This window comes from Scyliorhinus torazame, chromosome 17 (genome assembly GCF_047496885.1).
Source record: "Scyliorhinus torazame isolate Kashiwa2021f chromosome 17, sScyTor2.1, whole genome shotgun sequence".
NCBI classification, from domain to species: domain Eukaryota; kingdom Metazoa; phylum Chordata; class Chondrichthyes; order Carcharhiniformes; family Scyliorhinidae; genus Scyliorhinus; species Scyliorhinus torazame.
In genome coordinates this window covers 72,001,552-72,021,518 of record NC_092723.1, presented here as the reverse complement: position 1 = coordinate 72,021,518, position 19,967 = coordinate 72,001,552, and the positions used below count along the sequence as shown (strand labels likewise).

General features: G+C 47.6%; 1 protein-coding gene across 3 annotated transcripts in view; it reads right to left on the bottom strand.

Moving 5' to 3' along the window:
• LOC140393945 (DENN domain-containing protein 2C-like) overlaps nt 1-12,895 on the bottom strand; it is a 253,665-nt gene extending 240,770 nt beyond the window's left edge. For 2 of the 3 annotated variants that reach the window (XM_072480623.1, XM_072480626.1), the window contains exon 1: nt 12,609-12,895. The gene's annotated coding sequence lies outside the window, so the exon portion shown is untranslated. Of the gene's footprint in view, nt 1-12,506 lie in introns of all 3 variants that reach the window. The other variant, XM_072480624.1, reaches the window with a different exon arrangement.
• Nucleotides 12,896-19,967: the final 7,072 nt, after the last annotated feature.

Genomic DNA, 19,967 nt, shown 5'->3' with positions numbered 1-19,967 from the left:
GCAGTACGGTTTCCCCCTAGAAGCAGAGGGAGAAATCCTCAAGGTTATAGAAAGTTTTAGAGCAGGGCGTCCTAAGATCGGTAGCCTCAACTAATAATGCCCCGATTTGGCCAGTAAGGAAGCCCGACGGATCATGGCGCTTGACCATTGATTATCGGGAACTCAATAAAGTTACCCCCGTAGCAGCCCCCACCGTTGCAACAAGTCCCGAGACCATGCTCAAACAGGGACTCCATGCCCGATATTTCACGGTTTTGGACGTCAGTAATGGGTTCTGGTCCATTCCATTGGCAAAGGCGTGCCAGTATAAATTTGCCTTCACTTTCAAAGCGCAGCAGTACACGTGGACATGCCTGCCACAAGGCTTCCACAACTCCCCCTCCATTTTCCATCGACAGCTGGCAAATGGACTAGCAAGATTTTCTCGCCCCAAAATGTCTGGTACAGTATGTAGACGATCTACAACTGCAGACAGACACGAAGGAAGAGCACATTGAGCTTCTGTCCGAACTCCTGGAATTACTACATTCCATTGGCTGGAAAGTAAACCCCAAAAAGGCCCAGATATTGGAAGAGAAAGTGGTATATTTGGGTACAATTATCACGCACGGCAAACGTGAGATCGAGCACAAAAGAATTGACTCGATCGCTAAATTGCCCCTTCCCCAACATGCTTCAGCCCTCCGGTTGTTTTTAGGACTGGTTGGCTACTGCCGTAACCACATTGACAGTTTCGCCAGCAAGGCAGCGCCCCTCTCAGACCTCCTAAAGAAAGGAGCCCCCTGGGAATGGCTTCCACAGCATACGGAGGCTGTGGAATCATTAAAACAGGCGCTCATAGCCGCCCTCGCACTACAAGTTCCCGACCCGCTTTCACCTTACGCAATAGAGGTAGCGACCACAGACCGCACCCTTTCAGCCGTGCTCCTGCAGGAACGGCACGACCAGCTAAGACCCGTGGCTTAGGCCTCCCGAATTTTAGATGCTGTGGAGCTGGGATTCTCAGCCTGTGCACCTGCTCGCAGTTTTCTGGGCAGTCCAGTACTTTTCATACATTACCGGACTGAACCACATCACCATTTCGACCGAGCACACCCGCACCCAACTTTTACTAGACGGACGACTTAAAGACGGTACCGTCAGCCAAATCCGCGCTGCTAGGTGGACCCTTCTCTTACAAGGACGGGACATCACAGTCAAATGGACCAAAACACACACATACTTAGCGGACAATCTACAGTACCCCGGAACCCCACATGAGTGTGAAATCATCTCGCCCCACCATAATACAGGCCCCCTTATCGCTAAAACACCCCCCAGAAAACTAGCCACTCCATCTCAGAACCCCCCCTCACCCGGACACGTGTGACCCCATTAGGATCTATGTGGATGGATCTTCCACGGTCCTGGATGGGCAACGCATAATAGGTTGCGGGATTTATGTGGAGGACGCACAGGGACGTGCCCTTGAGGAAATCGCATTAAAATTACCCGGACACTTAGGCGCGCAGGCAGCAGAGCTTGCGGCCATCGCTTACATTGTAGAGCACCCAGATTCCTTCCCCAGCCCAGCAGACATATATTCAGACAGTCTATACGTGTGCAACAGCCTCACTGAATTTCTGCCCCTCTGGGAAACGAGAGGATTTGTTTCCGCGGATGGGAAACCCCTCCCCTCGGCCCCATTACTCCGCCATATTCTGAAAAAAACCAAGAACAGGACTTTTGGCATTATAAAAGTCCGCAGCCACCATCGTTCCTCCCGCCCTGGAAATGTAAAAGCCAACGCGCTGGCTAAGGCAGGATCCAGGCATGGGTACTTTTGGAAACCCCCCGAGAGCGCCCCAGTGAGTGCAGTTCAGGTCGCGCAGACTAGGATCGAAGATCTAGTAGAGGCCCAGAAGCAGGATAGCGCTCTCACTGAAATCGTGAAAGGGAAGTTTCCAGCCTCATACGAGAGGTACAGAAATACAATAGCCACACATGACGGCATGGTGCTAAAGGACGCCCTTTATGTAGTTCCTGAGCAGGATAGGAACCAAATAATCTGTTTATTCCATGATGGTCATGGACACCAGGGAATCGAACCCACCGCAGCCCACCTCAAACAGCTTTGTCGGTGGCCTAATCTCAAAAGCGGATGTATCCCATTGCATTGAGAATTGCCTCATCTGCGCTCAGAACAACCCAGATAGATATGCCAAAAAGGCACATCTCAGCCACACCCGACCCGTTAACGGCCCCTGGACTAACCTCCAGATCGATTTTATAGGACCATTGCCCCCTTGCAGGAATGGCTATAAATATGTTCTGGTGGTCATAGACACTTTTACAAAGTGGGTGGAAGCATTTCCAGCCCGCACCAACACCGCGAAAACCACAGCCAAAATCCTAACAAGATGGGGACTCCCCCGCAGTATTGAGTCGGACCGAGGTTCTCACTTTACGGGACGGGTCATGCAGAACGTCCTCACGATATTTGGCATAACCCAAAAATTTCACATTGTGTACCACCCACAGTCGAGTGGTATAGTGGAGCGCATGAATCGGACCCTAAAAACCACCCTTAGAAAAATGGTCCAGCAGAACAACACCGCTAGAGATTCTGTCCTCCCCTTTGCGCTGATGTTTTTGCGTAACACTGTTTCCACCTCCACAGGTTACACCCCACACACTCATGACCGGACGCCCCATGAAAGGGTCAGAATACTTGTTAGGTTTAGACCTGACCAGCCCTGAAGTTACGGCCCTCACCCACGAGAAAGCCGTTGAACAATTACTTGCAAATGTAAAAACGGCTCAGTTAGCAGCCACTGTTAAACTGGGTACTAAAAGAAAACAGAGCAAGGCCTGTTTTGATAAGGCAGTACATGCAACGGAGTATAATATAGGACAAGTGATGTTGTCTGTGTATAACCCCAGCACATTTCTGTCTCCGAAATACTCGGGTCTGTACTCCATTACGGATAAAGTAAGCCCATCGGTATATAAAATCAAATACCAAAATGGTAAGACTGCGTGGTTTCACATAAACCAGCTAAAGGCTTATGGAGCACAGTCAAACCACGCCCACCACGTCATGCTTAACGCAGCAGACCAAACCCCGCCCACAGCCAACGTAACCACACCAACCCCTTCCATGTCCAGCCCAGACACGGACTCGCCCCCGACTCCACCCACAGAAGTTACACTCCGCCCCGGAACGCCCACAGACTGCAGCAGCAGAGACAGCGACTGTGACTCTGACGACAGCCACAGCACGCCTCCCTACTATCCTGATCCCACACCCAGCGACTCAGAGTTCGACTCCAGTGACCCCTTCCTCATCACTTTCTTAAACAAACCACAACACCGATCACCGAACGATACGGACGACCCCGACTTTATCCCCACTCAACTCGACGAACGCCATTGGCACCGCGACAAGTCCTACAGACTCGTCCGCAACGACAAAAGTAACCCCAACTCACACCATGCAGCCCTCTCAACATTAATTCACTCCAGAATTTGGCACCCGGGAGAAGGGGACGACCCCGACTCAGACCCCTAATCCGCCAACCCCTTTGCGACCCTGTTCGCAACAGAGAACTGAGGTGTCCACATGATTTAAAGGAGACACTTGGTGAAAAGTGTTGACTTCCTGATGGAACCTGCAGGATGTTTTACGTTGTTTGTATGTTTGTTTAAGTGTTGTTCGTCCGACAGGAGAATTTTTCTCACACGCCCGTTCTGCCGAAATCTCTGAGGACCTGCCTCAGAGACCCACTTGCCAGACGCTCGTTCAGAGGAACTAGCTTTTCAGCTGATACTTGTTCGGGTATCAGACGCTCGATCATAACTGCCCTTCTGATTTGACGGGAGAATCACAGCAGCAACCCCACCATGACGACTACATTTTTGCCCGTTCTTGTCGGTTGCTCAGGCAGTGGAGAAACGGCGTGAGACCCGCCCTACCTGGGGACCCCCTCCGTTGGTCAAAAACGCTTGGGTAGGAGAGATACGGTATTGGCAGCCGTCCTACCCGGGGACTCCATCCAAATCTTACCCGTCGCGGCCCATACGCACCTCATTCGACCTTTTCCTTTCAAAAACAGTTTTATTTATTTTGGCAACCTTTGGGTTGCTGCCTCATGCTATTTACATCCTAGAACATTTGGATGATAAATCAGCACTGGTCCACCATTGGGAAGTGTGCCGTGTCCTAACATTTGTTTTGAGAGAAAATAATGAGGGAGTCACATATAGTGACCAATTATAAGGTAATAATTGGCCCCGCAGGACAGACACACTAACATACCGGATATCATACCAAGGTAGTTACAGATACTATGCTTATTTTACCGAACTCCAGAAGCTCCAGGACCGGAGAAAACAGAGAACACAAAGAAAGAAAAGAAAGAGGACAGCCATGAGGACTTCTTTCATCGTGCTCAACATCTTTTATTTGGACATTTGGTTGCGCGGGAACGCGGACCCCATTACTCCAAACCCCCCTGCCGTTAATGTTTCACTGCCCCGCAGTACCGAGGGCCCAGTCACCAGCCACGCTGCATTATCCTGGTGTGCCAAGTTCATAACTTGGTACTCCCTGTCGTACGTTATTGAGGCACTATTAGCGTTGGCCATACTCTGCTGTGCAGTACAGACTATGCACCTCCGCAAGTGGAGAAGGAGAGCGTACCGCGCTCGAACCCCGGTATATCGGATCCGATCCCCTATATTCGGTTATGACCAGACCCCAGCGACCTATGAAACCAGAATAATGAAATATGCACTTGCATATTTATCCTGTAAATAAAAAGATGTACAAAACGTTCATGAAAAAAAAATGTATGATCCTGAGCTTGACTGCCAAGCTAGGAAAGAATATATGGAATGTTATGATTGTTGTTGTATGTTTTGAGAGATAGGATTATGCAATCCTTGATGAGCGTATTTAGCTAAAATTAGAGGTTCCAAGTTTTTATTTTGTAGATACATGCCCCTGCCTGACATAGCGCCCTCAAGAATTGTTTAGGTAAATTTTTGTGCATAGCTAGGGTCAGAGTAGTGGCCATGTAGGAGGTGCCCCCCCCCCCCCGGTCAGGGAACAGAAAGGACAAAATTTATGTGATCCTTCATGCTTCGCGTTAGGATCACAAGGAGGGACTGTAGCCACCTAAAATGGCTGGTTCCCTATTAATTTGGCCAAAACCCGATTTAAAATGACTAACCGAAAAGGCTGATGGGAAAAGCAGCCAACAGGACACAAACGGACAGCTGCAGACAGAATAGTGTATTTGGCTCTGGGGAAGTCGGCCCAGATCGATACTCAAGACTATTAGCAGCACATCAACCCAGACATCTGCAGTTAAATCGGCTATCCCCGGGAACAATTGCAACATATTAGCAATTGAATGCCGGGCCAGACCTGTCGGCGCCTGCAGTGGCCGAAACAAAGACAGGTGAATGACCACCCCCCGATCGAGGAATCGCCCCGTTATTGGACGTATCGAACCCAGTGATTGGGAACAAGTCCAATCACTTGGGACTCAGGGTCAAGGGCCGCCCCGGGAGGCAGAAAGCCCCTGGGCCCTATAAAGTGAGGGACCAAGTTCAGATCTCTCTCTCTCTCCCTTCTTCTCCTGCTCGAGGCCTTCGCAAGAACATCGACCAGAAACTGTAAGTTTGACTCCAGCGATCGCTACCCGATAAAGACTCTTAGCCATCGACCCATATCAGCCTTTTGAATCCTGCGGGCCAGATCCGATTCGATAAGCCATTCGTTTCCCTGACCTGGTGGGCCCTTCCTAAAGTTAAGTATTGGCCAGTAGTGGTAGGTTTCGATATAGATAGTAGGATTATTGTGTAAGCATTAATTGTTGTATATAATAAATGACCGTTGATTTCAATCTTACTAAGCGGTGTGCTGACTTATTAATCATAACTCGAGCTTGAACCACGTGGCGGTATCAGAAAGATACCTGGCGACTCGTGAGCAAAGGTGACATAAACAGAGCTAATAAACCAAGGCTAAAAAGAGCAACAGCAGTCAAAACAATCTCTGCAATTTCACCATTGATATATTTATTTATAGTATGCTCATGTTTATTTTATTTTACTATTTACTAGATGACAGAAATCCTTTAAATTCTTCCGGTTAATTACCTCGTGCGTTATTCCAGCACTTTACTGTTGTTGAGGAACTCCTACACCGAAACAGCCCGGTTTAGAAGTTGCTTCCTTAATCAAAGCAACGCACGCAACAACATCCCACAAAATAGTTAATTAGACAAGCGAGCAGGTAAGGTTTATTGGAGAAAGCGCAATGGAGATTTGCTCAAATGATGCTCGGGACGAGGGACTTTTTGCTATATTGAAAGAGGCTGGAGTTGTTCTCCTCGGAGCAGAGAAGGTTTTACAGAAGTGTTTAAATTATGAAGAGTTTTGCAAAGAGGAGAAATTATTTCCAATTTTGGGAGGGTCAGTAATTAAAGGACACAAATTACAGAGAGACAATAAAAGAACCATGAGATAGTTTTTGTTTTTAAATGCAGTGAATTGTTGTGACCTGAAGAGGGGTAGGAAGGGATTCAGTAATAACTTTCAAAAGGAAACTAGATAAATTCTTGAATTGGGAAACAATTAAGATCATGGGGGGAGAATTGGTTGGTCCTATCAGCACAGGATCTATAGGCCAAAGGCCTCCTTCTGTGTTGCAATACCCTACTGTTTGTCTGGTTGAGGGAGAAATGTTGGACCAGGCATCAGGAGAATTCACAGCTCTTATCAAATGAGCGGATCTTCAACACCCACTTGAACCCACCAGAACAGGAAAACGGGACCTCTGTTAAACCATTCCAACACCAGCTGCTGTAGAAAACAGTCTACTTATACTAAACTAATTATGCATTGGCCGTATTCACTGTACAGGTACACAGCTCATTAGATATTTAAAGCTACCAACAACCATTAGTTTGCTTCATATTTTGATATCTGGGGATCTGGGTAAAGTCAGTGTAGGCAATGATTGTTAAAGAGTCATACTGACCAGCTAGATGGTAGGAAGGGTTTAACTCCGGTTACCAGAAAGCAGGGGGGGGGGTTTGAGATCAGCATTCATGTAGCGACTTCCATCTCCTCAAGGCTTCCCAAAGGCTTTACAGCCAATGAAGTGCTTTTGAACTCTGGGGATCTAACACACGCAGCAGCCAATTCAAAAGGATCCCATGAAGATCCATGACGAGGAGGGACAAATGATCATATTATCTGTTTCAGTTAGGATGCTTGTGGAAACAACTCAGCTGTTCTGCTGTGGGATTTCTTATGCCCACTTGATGGGGGCAGACGGGGTCTCAGTTTAAAGTCTCCTTGTGATATGATGCTAGCTGATGTTAATACTGTAGAAATCAGGTCCTAAAGTGAAATTTGGCTTGATAGGTCCAAACCTTATTCTTAAAGAGACCATGGAGGAATGTTACTGAACAAATTCACAGGAATCCGCTGATGGAACTTTTAACACAACGTATAAAACACTTATTAAACAAGAAAAATTAACTATATTACACCAAACTGTTGGAAAGATTTCAATACAAACACGAGATGATGATTCAATTTCCCAATATTCCGTTACTCTTTATAGACATAAACCAGTGAAGAATTACTACTAGTGGCACCCACTGAGCCACTATTACCACTGAGCCACTATTCAAGAATCCAAGTGGAAACAAAACATGGCTTTGCACTGGTGTTTTCTGGTAAGAGTTGGACAACAGTTACGTCAGAAATCATTCATCCAGGGTGGACATGTGAACAGCCAAAAGATGTTTAGCTAGAGAGCGAGAAGAAAGAGAACTTCACTGGTGAACATTCCAGGTTAAAGCGAGAATAGCATTACAGGCTGAGTATTAGAATGAACATGTCACATACACAACACCATAACTCAAAACCAAAACAGCGAGTATAGAAAACACAGGATTTTATATCATGTCCTGAGGGGACAGTATTATTTTCCAGTAAAGCACTGCTCTCACATAGGAAGAAAATGTTAGGACAGCTGATAGACTCCACCTTGCTCACATGCTGCAGATCGGCTGCTGGCAGCTTCCAACCTAATGGGACTTGTTTTATTCCAAATACAAAGGTAAAACACACAAATGAGAAAAACATCTTTCACTTAATCAGAAAGCAAGCTAGGTCCCATTTTACCTCAAACCCCCACGCACAAAACAAACACTTAAAAACATTAATCCCCTCAAGTCCCAACAGGCTGGAGAGAGAAAGGTGAAGACATGTTCGGTGTTTTTACAGTGTGGTTAGGGAATCACTCACGGTTCAGATTCTCCTGCATACTGTATATAAACCCCAAAGGTTCCAACTTAATGCAAAGAGGATATTTGCATCTTATCCAACTCAAAACCATCTGTTTCCTCGTGCGACTGCAAGAAAAGCAGCTAAAGCAGCACGAATGAGAGACTTCAGTTATGTGGAGAGAGGAGAGAAGTTGAATTGTTCTCCTTAGAGCAGAGAAAGTGAAGGACAGATTTAATGGAAATGTTCAAAATTTAATGGAAATGCCAAAGCAGATCAATCAAAAACTCGGTGCATTTATACAGCGCCACATTACAAAATTGGAGTGTCTCAAAATGCTTGGCAGCGGTTGACTTCTGAAATGCAGATTGTAGTTCAAGCTCCAACCAGTGCATCCCGAACACTCCCCGAGGATTTGGGAGGATTCACACAACCAGGAATGGTAACATCTTTCCATTGCCCTGTGCAGAATTGGTGGGAGGACAGACAAGCGCAGCAGGCAATTTGTCCACAGCCATACAGCACTAATAGCAACAAGGAGAAATACCTATTTTTGGTTGTGGTAGGTAGAGGGGTAGACTGTTGGCCAGGGGACACTTGTCAAAGAGTGCAATAGGACATTTTACAGATATACAGGGTCTTTGATTAAATTCTCATCGTACAAATACTACCCTCGCAATGCAGCGCTCCTCTGCTTTACTGATGCTCCCTATAAAGTACTGTAGTTACGCACAGCAGTGTTTTCAATGCATGACAACCTCAGATTTTTTCACAAGGCCATCCACCCATGATATTTATTGCTGAAAAAGGCCTCCGAGGTGCCTTCCAGGCTGTCACAGCTTAGCAGGAACAATGGTGCCCCACCATGATTGGAACACACCTAGAACAATAATAAGAACCACCTTTAATTGTCACAAGTATGACGTTACTGTGAAAAGCCCCTAGTCGCCACATTCCAGCGCCTGTTCGGGTAAGCTGGTGCGGGAATTGAACCCGCACTGCTGGCCTCATTCTGCATCACAAACCAGCTGTCCAGCCCACTGAGCTACATATGGTCCTCATGAAAGGAAAATGGAGTTCAATTCCCTCCAATATGGTCTGGATCTTCAGGAATTACATCTCCAGGTCACTGCTTCAAACAACTAGGGACAATAAAATTATACGGATGAAGAAATGTTATGCTCTTTAAAAAAATTCTTTGGACACACTGGACATGTGGAGAAACACCTATTTGACTGATTGTCAAGAATCTGGATGGTTGCAGAGTGGCTATGTTACTGGACTAGTAATAATCTAGGGCCATTAACTAATGATCCAGAAACAGGATTCAAATACCACCACAGTAGCTCTGGAATAAAATACCAGGCTTATCAATAATCATACGACTACCAGATTATTGTCACAGTGGTTACCACTGCTGCCTTGCAGCACCCGGATCCAATTGTGTGTGTGGAGATTGCACATTCTCCACATGTCTGTCTGCGTGGGTTTTCGTCCGGGTGCTCCGGTTACCATCCACAGTCCAAAGCCTCTTTCTACACTGTAGAGATTCTAAGGAAAACCCCACCTGGCTCACTAATGCCCTTCAAGAGGGGAAATCTTCCATCCTACATGTGACTCCAAGCCCACAGCAATGTGATCGACTCTTAACTGCTTTCTGAAATAGTAAGAAGTCTTACAACACCAGGTTAAAGTCCAACAGGTTTGTTTCGAATCACTAGCTTTCGGTGATTCACCCGATAAAGGAGCTGTGCCCTGAAAGCTAGTGATTCGAAACAAACCTGTTGGACTTTAACCTGGTGTTGTAAGACTTCTTACTGTGGCCACCCCAGTCCAATGCCAGCATCTCCACATCATGGCCTTCTGAAATGGCCACACAAGCCACTCATTTGTATCAAATTACTACAGAAATGTCGAAACTGGGTATACCGACGGTTCAGGAAGGCAGCCCACCACCACCTATTCAAGGGCAATTAGGGATAGGCCACAAATGCTGGCCCAGATAGCGACACCCACATTCCAGGAATGAATATCATCCCATTGGTGAATGAAAAGTCTGTCTGCCATCCAACTAGCATGGGGGGGTGGGGGGCACGCTGAGGATGGATGCATTAGGCGGACCAATAGTAGAAGAGTGGGGGTGGTTGGGATTGAGAGGTCATATGATGAAACCTTCAGGAACATGTCCAACCAGAATTGACAATGCTACTAGCCTGAAGTGGTTGCACAGAGTGCCTGGTAGGGGTGGCTACCAGGAGGGCAGCATATTTAACACTCAGACCTTTGCTTTCAGACTGATCGATTTTGTGCAATTTCAGCTCATTTGCACTCTCCACTGTCTTTCCCACAATCAGGTCTTGCTGCTACAATTATAAAATGAATGTGAGAATTATCCTTACTACTCACCATCCCTGGTGTTCATTAGCTTTGAGCGGCGGAATGCACCGACCTCCTGACAAACTGAATGATCAGGCAGCTTTTCCTCAGGTCCATCAGCCAAGGACAAGTCATGCAAGATGCTGTCTGTAGCACCAGGGACTCGGGCTCCATTCCGGCCTTGGGTGGCTGTGCAAACTCCACACAAACATTCTCCCCGCGTCAGTGTGGGTTTCCTCCAGGTGCTCTGGTTACAGTCCAAAGATGTTAGGTGGATTGGCCATGCTAAATTGTCCTTTAGTGTCCAGGAATGAGTATGTTAGGTAGGGTTGGAGGATAGGGCCAAGGAGTGGGTCTGGGCAGGGTGGTCTTTCGAAGGATTGTTGTGGACTCGATGGGCTGAATAGCCTCCTTCTGCACTGTACGGATTCGATGATTCTATGAATTCCTTGTCATGTTTACTACCTCCCTGCCTCACGGCGCCGAGGTCCCAGGTTCGGTCCCGGCTCTGGGTCACCGTCCGTGTGGAGTTTGCACATTCTCCCCGTTTGCGTGGGTTTCACCCCACAACCCAAAGATGTGCAGGCTGGGTGGATTGGCCTCGCTAAATTGCCCCTTAATTGGAAAAAGTGAATTGGGTTCTCTAATTTTTATTTTTTTTATTTAATGTTTACTACCTCCCAACTTAAATGTTACATTTAGTATTATCTATTACCTATTACAGAAAACTCAAAATATCCCTCCCAACGGGCAGCATGGTGTCAGTGGTTGTTGTAAAAACCCTTCTGATTCACTAATGTTCTTTAGGAAAGGAAATCTATCGTTCTTCACTACTCTACGTGACTCGAGACCCACAACAATGTGGGTGATTCTTAAATGCCTGAGCAAGCCACTGAGCAAGGGCAATTAGGGACGGGCAACACATCCCAAGTAGTAACTGGGCGTGTCACCCCACAAACCAGCACTGCCAAGCGTTACATCACAGACCAAAATGCTCTCTCCTGGACTCTTCGGGTTAGGGAGGGGTGGCAGCACTGATAAACATTGTACAAGTAGAGTACACAAACCCCAGTAAAATGCAATTGTGGGAGGGATGTGAATCTGCAGGAGAATGTGCTCACATGTAGAAGCACGCGACAGGAATCCAAACGTGTTGCTCCACTGGGTGCCTGATCTGGGTTGTCAGCGGGGAGACGGGGGGGGGGGAATGAGAGAGAGAGCGAGAAACCCTGACCCATTGACAACACGTCTTGACCTGCAACCCTTCTCCAGGACTAAGTGGTGGGGCATTGTAAACAAACAGTGCAGTGAAATCAAGGGATTTAGAAAGTGAACCGCACCCTCGTCAACAAAGCAAAATACCGTCGACACAATTCTACTGATTGAGACATTACACAGGATTGAAGACACACGGGAGGCCAGTTTGTGCCCCCGTAGAGAGGGGGCATTCACTCCACTGGGTGCCTTGATGCCCCCTCCACCGCACACAGATTTCCAGCATTGCCTATCTCAATCCTTTTGCCCACCTCGGACATCCTCTCTCCCGAGAGCCAGAGGAGCAAACACATCGCTCACAACACCAGACTGCAGACAGCTCTACTGGGCGCCCTTGACCTGTTTAAACAACTGGTCGACGTGGTTAAATCCTACAAGGGCTTCTCCGTCCCTCACTTTTTGTTGCAATAGTTTCTCAGGATGACATGTTTCAGTGGGAGAAAGGACAGGTTTCAGACCGGTTTAACCAGAGCACTCAATAAGAGGCGCTCGTCAAACCCGGAGTCAGCTCACGCTCCTGAAGTGCACAAGGCGAATTGTTAACAACAAAAAAAAGTTTCACCCACCAAACAAACTCCTGCTCCCAGGGACACAGCGCCGGTGCAACAAATCGCTTGAAAAGTTTCTCTTTAAGCAGAGAAGTTGATATAAAATTCCCCTTTTCTTACCAGCCCTTCCCGGCTGCTGTCAATTTCCATCCTGGTAAATTTCAGGGGGTGGAAACTCCTCGCCTGCAATTTTTTTCACACCCCACTCTTGTCAATCAGAGCGCCCATCTGGGCCCGGCTGAATGAACAAGACCTCGGAGTGCAGTTTACAGTTTGGTCCTCTCAGTGTGTATATTTGCTGAGTGAGTCCAGATCCTCTTTCAGTGTGTATATTTGCTGAGTGAGTCCAGATCCTGGCTGGATGGGGCTCAGGCGGAAGTGGTGAGCTTGCATATCAATGAGAACCCTGCAGCGCCTCTCTCACACAGCCAGAAGAGCGGCCGCTCCAAGAAACAAACTTCCTCAGCAACCAATTCTCCAGAAATTATATATTGCTGCTCCAACAGAACTGCCCGGAAGGAAGCAAATCCCATTTAAAAGGAAAGAAAATGACGGGGAACAATCTGGGGTGGTGTGTGTGGGGGAAAGAGGACAGAACAATGGGACTGATTAGATAGCTCTTGCAAAGAGCTAGCATATTCACAGAGGGACCGAATGGCCTCTTGCGCGCGAAATAATAAAAAGAACTTGCACTCATTTAGCGCATTCGCAACTTCGGGACGTTTGCACCCAATGAAGTACTTCGTGTGTCAGGAAATGGCAGTCAATTTGTGAACAGCAAGATCCCACTCAGAAAACCCAAACTGAGATAATGACCTGGGGTTTTCATTGGTTGATAGTTAATTCAATCATTATCAGGTGTTCAATTTAGAGTCCCCCTAATTTCTCCTGAAGTTTGGTTTGGTCCCCAAAGACGCGCTGTTGGGTGAATTGGACATTCTGAATTCTCCCTCTGCACCCGAACAGGCGCCGGAATGTGGCGACTAGGGGCTTTTCTCAGTAGCTTCATTGCAGTGTTAATGTAAGCCTACTTGTGACAATAAAATATTATTATTAATTATTATTAAAGTCAGGCTGTTATGTAAATTCTGATATTGTCAATTGTTGGGTCACTGCCCACATATTCCTAATTGGTGTCTTTTTTTTTAGTTTTATGGTGTTCCTGATATGTGGCAAATGCTAGCCTGTGGGATTTTGTCTACCTGGGGTTGTCCTGACAAGGTGGTTGTAATAACCCGCATGGGACCTATTGGGTGGGAGTGATTATCTTCACTGTGGTCTTTGTGGAGTACGAACTCCCCGGCTAGGGGCAGGGGAAATCTCTATTAACCTCTGTATCAAAGGTCGGCCAGCAAGGCATCGACCAGAACAGGAACCCGGTAGGGATCTACCAGGCTGTGTACATATCATGGGTGAAATTCTCCAGTATCGGCGCGACGTCCGCCGACCGGCGCCCTGGTGTAAATAAAAGTATGTTTCTTTATTTTACTCGGTGTAGACTCCCCATGTCCTTATTAAAGTGGCGATGGGTCTGTTTGATGTGTTGTAGTCCCAGTGCTCCCCACCATGGATTTGGGAATTCCAGCTTACCCACCCAGCTACTGACATTTGCCAGAGTTCCTATCCTCGTTGTACAGTGACTGGAACCACTCCGAGCAGCAAAGGGACTCGGGTAGGAGCAGCACTGGACAGGGCGGATCTCTCACATCCTTTAAAGACCTGAAACCATTACTTACGGCGGGTCTCCAAAACCTGCCCACGTGGAAGGCTGAGAGGCATACACTCTCGAATAAGTCCCAGACGGATCTGAACTCCAGGAAGGAGCCAGGAGGTTCAGAGTAGAAGGGGAGAAATCATTTGAAAAATAATTGATCGCCACAACTGATTCCTGGACATGGATGTCTTCAGAGTCAAATGGAAGAGTCTCCACTCACCATGAAATAATTGTCAGACTTGACTCAGCGGGTAGTACACTTGTATCTCAGTCAGGAAGTCATGGGTTCAACCACTCCACAAAACTGGATGTCGAATTCAGGCTGACAATTGTAGGGCAGTACTGTGGGTGTGCTGCACAGTTAGAGGTGCTGTTTTATTTTTACATGGGATGTGAGTGTCGCTGGCTGGGCCAGCATTTGTTGCCCATCCCTAATTGCCCTTGAGCTGAGTGACTTGCTCGACCATTTCAGAGGGGCAGTTAGGAGTCAATCACATTGTTGTGGGTCTGGAGTCACATGTAGGCCATACTAGGTAAGGATGGCAGATCCTTAGTGAACCAGATAGGTTTTTCCGACAATCAACAATGGTGTATGCTCACCATTACTGAGACTAGCTTTTAAATTTCAGATTTATTCATTGCCATGATGGGATTTGAACCCCCAGAACATTAACCTGAGAGTCTGGATGACAGACTGAGGTTCCATCTGTCCTTTCAGGGGGATGTAAAATATCCCAGGGCAATAATTTGAAGAAGGGCAAATAAGTTCTCTCTGGTGTTCTGGTCAATGTTTATCCTTCAGCCCAAATCACTAAAGCATATTATCTGGTCATTAACAGAACACTGTTTACATGAGAGTTCCGTGTGCAAGTTGGCTACCCAGTTTCCTACATTACAACAGTGACATTACTTTGAAAAGTACTCCATTGATTGTAATGTGCGTTGGAACATCATAAAGATGCAAGTTATACCTTTCCTGTTGGAGAAGGTGTTTGAACTCTGAAAGCAACTACAATGCCCATAGGAGCAGTCTACATTTGAGTGTGTGTGTTGACAAGGGATAGGAGACAACACATAATCCAACTCCATCTCACCAACATCTCTCTCGCTTCACTATTACTTCTGATCCACCACACTGATTGTCTGACATCCATAATTGGATGAAACAACATTTCTACCAATTGAAGATTGGGAAAACTGAAGCCTTTGTCTTCAACCTCTGTCACAAACTATGTTTCCAAGCCATCGATTTCCAAACCTCTTTCCTGGTCCCTCTCTCAGGCTGAGCCAGATTGTCCACAACCTTCATGTCCTGGAGAATTGGAAACCGATTGGGGTGGAGGGGTGATGGATAGATTGATAATTTAGCTATCTGTCAGTGTGAGTGGGTTTACAGTAGAGCTGATGAATTGGTGCGCTACTATGATAGGCAATGCTGGAAATCTTGCGAATGAGAGCATCAGGAAATGGTGTGGGAAGATGCTCTATCTCCATGGTAAAATTCATACTCCAATGTTGAATTTTAAAGGCAGTGTAGAAAACTATGAAGTTTTCTCCTATGATGCTGCCCTATGATAAAAGTATCATCAATATATTGAAACCAGAGTCTAGATTGAAGACTAGCTAATTGAAGTGCTCCTTGTTCAAACTCTTCATAAACCAACATCCTCATTAGAATAGCCAACTCCCTCAGTGACAAGAAAACATCTACAAAAATAACTTTGTCATATTAAGTCTGCACTTCAACCCAGTGTTTTCCTTTTGCACACCTGCTTGTTAATACCAACATAGTGGTGATGGTTTGACAGAAAGTTCTTTGACTAGGAGATGGGAGTTGCTGCATTGGAGCCATGCAGTCGGGGCTTTTGGGTTGAATTCCTCTTTACTGGAGAGGGTTGGGCCAGCAAAAGTAGATGGTTTCCTTGGTTTGGGAGTTTTTTGGTCCAGGAGAGATAGCAAGATATTTTTTTTTTAATATTTTTATTCTCCTCCTTTTTCACATTTTCTCCCAAATTTACACCCACCAACAATAAACAATAATCAATAACAAATATGTCAAACCCCATATCAATAACAACGATCCCATCCTCCCACCAAACCCCAAACATTAGCCCACATGTTCACACAAACAAATGACAAAAAGGAATTAGGGATCACCCATAGTCACCATTAACACACACAGCTCCCCTCCCCCAACCCTCCCACCCACACACCCCAACTAATGTTCGATGTTATTCAGTTCTTGAAAGTGCATATTGAATAATGCCCATGAATTGTAGAACCCCTCCATCCTTCCCCTCAGTTCAAACTTAGCCTTCTCAAGAGTCAAGAATTCCAACAAGTCCCACCGCCACGCCAGGGCACAGGGAAGAGAAGTTGCTCTCCAACCTATCAGGATCCGCCTTCGGGCGATCAACGAGGCGAAGGCTAGAACATCTGCCTCTGCACCCGTTTCCAACCCTAGCTGGTCAGACACCCCGAATATGGCCATCTCGGGGTCCCGGGTCCAGTTTCACGTGCACTACTTTAGAAATTACCCTAAAAACCTCCTTCCAGTAATCTTCTAGCTTTGGGCAGGACCAAAACATATGAACGTGATTAGCAGGGCCCCCCCCCGCAACAATCACACACATTTCCTACTCCTTCAAAGAATCGTCTCATCCTCGTGAGGTGTGCTCTGTACACCACCTTCAGCTGTATCAGCCCCAACCTCACACACGAGGTGGAGGCATTCACTCTCCGGAGCACCTCACACCAGCACCCCTCCTCCATATCCTCTCCCAACTCTTCCTCCCACTTTGCTTTGATCCCTTCCAGTGGTGCCTTCTCCTCTTCCAAAATAGCTCCGTAAACCACTGTCACTACCCCCTTCTCCAGTCCCCCTGTCATCAGCACCTCCTCCAGCAATGTGGAGGCCAGCTCCACCAGGAAGCTCTGTATCTCCTTTCTGGCAAATTCTCGAACCTGCATGTATCTAAACATTTCCCCCTGCTCCAGCCCATACTTCGCTTCCAGCTCCTTCAATCCTGCAAACCGACCCCTAAGAAACAAATCTTCTAGTGTCTTAATCCCCTTCTCCTCCCATTTCCGAAAATTTCCATCCCACCTCCCTGGCTCAAATCTGTGGTTCTCCCGAATCGGCATTTCCCTTGACCCTTGCCCCCAACCTGAAGTGTTGGGGAAACTGCCTCCAAATTCTCAATGAAGCTATTATTACCGGACTCCCTGAGTATTTCCCCGGGGCTATCGGGAGCGGCGCTGTTGCTAGTGCTTTCAATCCCGACCCCCTGCACAAACTCTCCTCCATTCTGACCCACTGGGAATCAACCCCTCTGACCCAGCTCCGCACCTTCTCCACATCTGCTGCCCAGTAGTAATACATCAGGTTCGGAAGTCCCAAACCCCCTGCCTGCCTTCCCCTCTGTAGCAGCACCTTTCTAACTCTGGCCACCTTCTCTCCCCATATGAACAAAGTAATCCTTCCCTCAATCTCTCTGAAAAAAACCTTTGGCAGGAAAATCGGCAGGCATTGGAAAATAAACAGAAATCGTGGCAACACGTTCATTTTAACCACCTGTACCCAACCCGCTAGTGACAGAGAGAGACTATCCCACCTTGCAAGATCAGTTTTCACTCTCCCCACCAAACTAGAAATGTTGTACCTGCGGAGCCCCCCCCCCCCCCCCCACTCCTGGGCAACCTGCACCCCCAGGAACCTAAAGTGAGTCCCTGCCCCACGGAATGTCAGCCCCCCCACCCCTGCCCCCACCCCCGGCCGAGACACCACAAAATACTCACTCTTGTCTAGATTTAGTTTGTACCCCGAGAAAGACCCAAACATTTGAAGCAGCTCCAATATTCCCCCTATCGACACACTCGGTCCCGACACGTACAACAGCAAGTCAGCGGCATATAAGGACACCCTATGTTCTATCCCCCCCCCCACCCCGCACTATTCCTTTCCATACCCCCAAACTTCTTAATGCGATGGCCAGCGGCTCAATCGCGAGTGCAAACAGCAGGGGGGGACATAGGACATCCCTGCCTAGTCCCACGGTGGAGAGAAAAGTATCTCAAGCTGATGTTGTTTGTGTGGACACTCTCCCTCGGCTCCTTATATAGTAGATTTACCCAGTTCACAAATCTCGGTCCAATCCCAAACCGCTCCAGAACTGCCCCATTCTACCCGGTCAAACGCCTTCTCAGCGTCCAATGCCACAACCACCTCTGTTTCCTTCCCCTCTGCCGGTGCCATAACAACGTTCAATACCCTTCTAATGTTTGAAAAGAGCTGCGTCCCTCTCATGAACCCCGTCTGATCTTCACCTATCACCTTCGGGAGGCACTCCTCCAGCCTACCCGCCAGTACCTTCACCAATACTTTTACGTCCACATTCAGAAGTGATATGGGCCTATACGACCTACACTCCATTGGATCCTTATCTTTTTTTAGCAACAGGGAAATCGATGCCTGCCCCAAAGTTTGTGGCAACACCCCCTTCCCTATCGCCTCTTCAAACATCCCCACCATCAGGGGTGCCAGCTTATCCTTGAATGTTTTATAATATTCCACCGGAAACCCAACCGGCCCTGCCACCTTTCCCGACTGCATCCTCCCAATCACATCCTTTATCTCCTGCTCCACTATTACTCCTTCTAATGTAGCCCTGTCCCCCTCCCCTAACCTCGGGTACTCCAACTCATCTAGTAATTCCTGCATCTCACGGTCTCCCCCAGGTGGCTCTGACCTGTACAACCTCTCATAAAATTCCTCAAAAACCTTGTTAATCAGATCCGGAGCCACCACCAACTTCCCTGCCCTATCCCTCACCTGAACAATTTCCCTTACCGCTGCCCCCCTCCGGAGCTGACCTGCTAACATACGTTGCTCTGCCTTCACTCCATGTTTGTAAACTGCACCCCTTGCTCGTCTCAGTTGGCGCACCGCCTTCCTGGTAGATAGTCGATCAAAGCTCGCCTGTAGTTCCTTCCTCTTTTCCAGCTTCGCTGGGTCCCCATCTTCTGCATAACTCCTATCTACCTCCAACATCTCATCTATTACCCTCTGCCGCTCCAACCTCTCCTCTTTGTCCACCCTGGCCTTAAAACAAAATCACCTCACCCCTTACCACCGCCTTTAGAGCCTCCCAGACAACTGCCTTCGACACCTCACCCGTACAGTTGAAACCTACATATTCCTCAATTACCTTTTCAATTTTGTCACAGAACCCTTGGTTCCCCCAAAAGTCCCACATCTAATTTCCACCCCGGCCTCTGCCCTATCCCCTTCTCCAATGCTAAATCCACCCAAAGCGGAGCATGATCTGACACTGCAATTGCCGAGTATTCCGACCCCTTAACCCCAGCCAGCAAAGCCTTCCCCACCACAAAAAAGTCAATCCACGAGCATACCTTATGGACTGCTGAGAAAAACGAGTACTCCCATTCCCTCGGGTGCAGAAACCGCCAAGGGTCCACCCCTCCCATTTCCACCATTAGCCCAGCCAATGCCTTCGCCCCCCCCCCCCCCGATGGGATCAGCAAGCGCGGCCGTGACCTGTCCAACCTTGGCTCCTGCACCAAGTTCCAGTCCTCCCCCACTATCAGTTCGTGCGTCCAAGTCGGGGATGGCCCCAAACACCTTCTTTGCAAATCCCACATCGTCCCAATTGGGACTGTATACATTTAACAGCGCCACTAACCTCCCCCCCAGCGCTCCTGTCACAATCACATATCTACCCCCCTGATCTGCCACCACCTTCTCC